Here is a 3,807-nt window from a genome sequence, read left to right as displayed (position 1 = left end):
AATGAACATGCACCCAAGGTCATAGGGGACAAGGAGGGAACAAGCAAAGAGAAGGAGGTGGCAACCCCACCTTTCAAGCCAAGAATCCCTTATCCCTCTAGATTGAAGATTGACAAAGGGGATGAACAATAGAAGAAGTTCCTGAGTTTGTTCAAGCAAATCCACATCAATATTCCTTTTGTTGAAGCATTTGCTCAAATGCCTAAGTATGCAAAATTCATGAATAACTTATTGACTAACAAGAGTAAGTTGGAGGAGAGTGCTTCAGTGATCTTAGATGCTTCTTGCTCGGCGGTGTTGCAAAAGAATATGCCGAACAAGAAGAAAGACCCGGGAAGCTTTATCATTCAGTGTAAAATTGGCGATTTGGGTGAAGAAATGGCATTGACAGACTTAGGGGCCAGTATAAACGTCATGCCATACACTTTTTTTTAGAAGCTAGGCTTGGTAGTGCATAGGCCAACTCGGTTGACTTTGCAATTGTTGGATCGAACGGTGAGACATCTTATTGCTTCCCAGCAAGTGTACGAGATATCCTATTACTCCTTCTCGAGGTATTATCTAGCCTAAGATCTCAAGTGAGGGGATTTACTCTACTAGATGCAATTAAAACTAAATACAAGATTAACAACAAATTAAGGAGAACAAGCAATGAGCAAGCAAGAAAATCAATGTAACGCAAAGGCCTATGGATGTGGATCCCCTTGAGGGCTTATCATGAAACATGGATGATGATTAAAAGATGCAAGGGTAAATTGGACCAAGAGATTTCTAGAATAGGACAACCCCAATTTATCGGCGATTGAACCCTAATCCCATACGAATATTGATAGGAATTTCTTCCAAATCAATGTTCCTACGATTGCATTAAGTACAAGGAAATCTCAAATAGGAGTAAACCTACTCTTCTTCGGCTTAACCTAATATAGAGGGCTACCAACACCCAATTTCTCGGCGTTATGATACAAGTCTTCTTTTCTAATCCATTCATGATCTAATACATGTGAGCAAGTTACATCTACATATATGACTCATAAAAGAGCTACGGATTTCTCCTTAGTGTAGCACTTAGGATGAAAACAATGGATTAAATCTCAAAATTACCCAAGCATGGAATTAACAAGTAATCACCCAAAATACATGATAAAACCCCCAAGGCTCACCAACACCCTGTGGCCTTCGGGGTCTAGTGTATCATCATCACACAACAAGCAATACAATCAAGCAAAACATGAAACAAAAGCATAGATGATACTCCCTAGATGAAATGGTGGAGGAGGAGGTAGAGAATGTGCCGAATGACGCTTCCCTCATGAAAGGAATACCGAATGACGCTTCCTCTAGATGTGGGTCTCATTCCTTCAAATCGTGGTTGATCTCCCCTTTGAATGATGTTGCCTTCTCGCCTTGAGAGCCCTTGACCTTGGCCTCTGATGGTCTCCTCATTTCCTTGCCCTTCTTCTTCTGCCCAAGGTCACTCAAAGCCTCCCAAGTAGCCTCTCTAAAATCAGTCCAAAAGTCCCTTGTTCTGCCATAAAAGTCAGCTTTTATAACGCTCATGGCATATGGGTCGTATAGGGGTCGTTTGGGGGTCATATAACACTCAAATAATCTAGATTCATGCTCCATACGGGGTTCATATGGGGTCCATACGGCCCCCATACTGGGTGGTATGGGGGTCGTATGAAATTGCAGTTTTCTTCTCTTTTCGCCTAAATGATATCTTTTTGTTCTCCATGGCTCTCTTATGCCCTTTAAAGTAAATAGTAGACAATTAAGCGCAAAACGGCCATCAAACCTCACAAAATACATGCAAAGTGAATACAATATATATATATATATATATGAAAACACCTACATTTAGACACTTATCAAATATCCCCACACTTAAGCGTTGCTTGTTCCCAAGCAAACAACTCATGAAAAACAAAGAGACTGAAAAGTGGCTAAATACATTACCTCTAGCATCAAGCAAATATAAGACTCCAAAAGCAATGGACAATGATACATAGATGTTGAGTTATAGTCAATAAGCATAATAAGAAATATCCTGTCTCACACCTTATATGTCTGTGCCGTGTAAGTGAATTTTATATCTCATTTGCCCTGATTTGGTCTAGCCTAAGGACTTCAATCAATACAACTCTAGATGCTAATCACTCCACATACAAAGAATACTAAGTCTTAAACTACTAAGTGCTACTTCAATGGCCAAATAAGATCCTTCTAAATCTTTAGCTTGAAACTGATTCCTCTTTCTTCTTAAAACCTTAGGTAGGTACTCAAAAAGATCACTAGGGTTTTCATTTTTTGTTTCATCATTCATTCATTCTTTTTTTTTCTAGTTTGACTAACATAGACTGCACCAACATCATTTTGAAATATTTCTCCAGGGTGCACATGCTGGTTAGGCACAAGAGCAACCCAACTACTCGATTACAGTCTACATAGATGCATTCATGCTCAGAAGCAAAGGAATACTGACATAGACTCATTTTTTCTATATATATATATATATGTTTTACATTCACCCTTGATCACATCTTCAGAGTACTCTACATGACACAACACTAGGATTAGCTAAACAAGACATAGAAGTTCCTAAGAGTTTATTCAAGGATAGAAATTAGTGTTCTAATGCCAAGTACTCAAAGTAGTGTGTTAAGCATACAAGAGAGTTAGAGTAGTCACATTGGCTATTCCCACGGCATCGACAAAAAATTTAGTGCACATGACAATAGTAGGGGTAAAACAGGATTCACTAAAGCATAAAAAAACAAGTAACTCACATCAATCATTTGTCCAAGCTTAAAGAATCTTACAAGAATGAACAAAACCATCATAGGTAGGACTAGCATATAACAAATGGTCCTAATACATGAAAGACACCCATCCCCACACTTAGTGTTGTACATTGCCCTCAATGTACACTACTCATGAAAAACATGCGAGAGCAAGCAATGAAAATAATACAGGACGGTGAAAACGAACTTCCCATGTTAAACTTGTGCTCGTCGTGGAGTATGACTCGACAAAAAGTGTGGTGATCAATACATGTCTTGTCCGATCTCCATTAAAAATTAGGAAAGCTCACCAAATTCCCTCAATGCCCTGCGAGGCAAAAAGGGGACATCATCATTCCACAAAAATTTCCCAATACAAACACAAGGGAGAAACTAGGGAGTAGTCAACAAAACACATAGATGAAAAAAAATAAAGTTCGATGACACCAGTCAGTAGGGTAAGAACCATGCCAACTCAACAAAATACAAAAATACAAAACAAAGCAAACTAAAGTAGATAATGAGTGTCCATGCTCAAACGGGCTGCTACTCATCACAATCTGGTGCCGGTGGTGGTGGTATGGGGGCAAAAGAAGTAGTCATAGTGTGCGAGGATGAACCATAGTACGAGTTGATGAAACGGTGAAAATGCTCCTCGAGTCGACGTTGTCCGTCTATGATCTGGTGAAGCTGGCCACGAATCTCGTGCTGCTCCTGACGCATAGCTTGAATCTCTCCCTCAATCCCCCTCAGTCTCGTGTCGAAATAATGTAATGATGTAGACCGGGGGTAGGGACACGAGTGTCCTCGGGAGCTCGACTGCGTGTGCTCTATCTCTTGTTGACTGGACTCACCAGTGGACCGTGGACGTGTGGGTCTGCCACTCGCACGCTCACTCACCACCAAGCCTATCACCCATATGTGGGCCTTCCCAAGTGGTGTTGCACCTCCTACAATGGTCATACCTCTAGTCTGCTCGAATAAACCCATGCCACGGATCAATCTCGTTACATAGGGCCCAGCC

This window comes from Dioscorea cayenensis, chromosome 1 (genome assembly GCF_009730915.1).
Source record: "Dioscorea cayenensis subsp. rotundata cultivar TDr96_F1 chromosome 1, TDr96_F1_v2_PseudoChromosome.rev07_lg8_w22 25.fasta, whole genome shotgun sequence".
Taxonomy (NCBI): Eukaryota; Viridiplantae; Streptophyta; class Magnoliopsida; order Dioscoreales; family Dioscoreaceae; genus Dioscorea; species Dioscorea cayenensis.
This window is presented reverse-complemented; position numbering follows the sequence as displayed.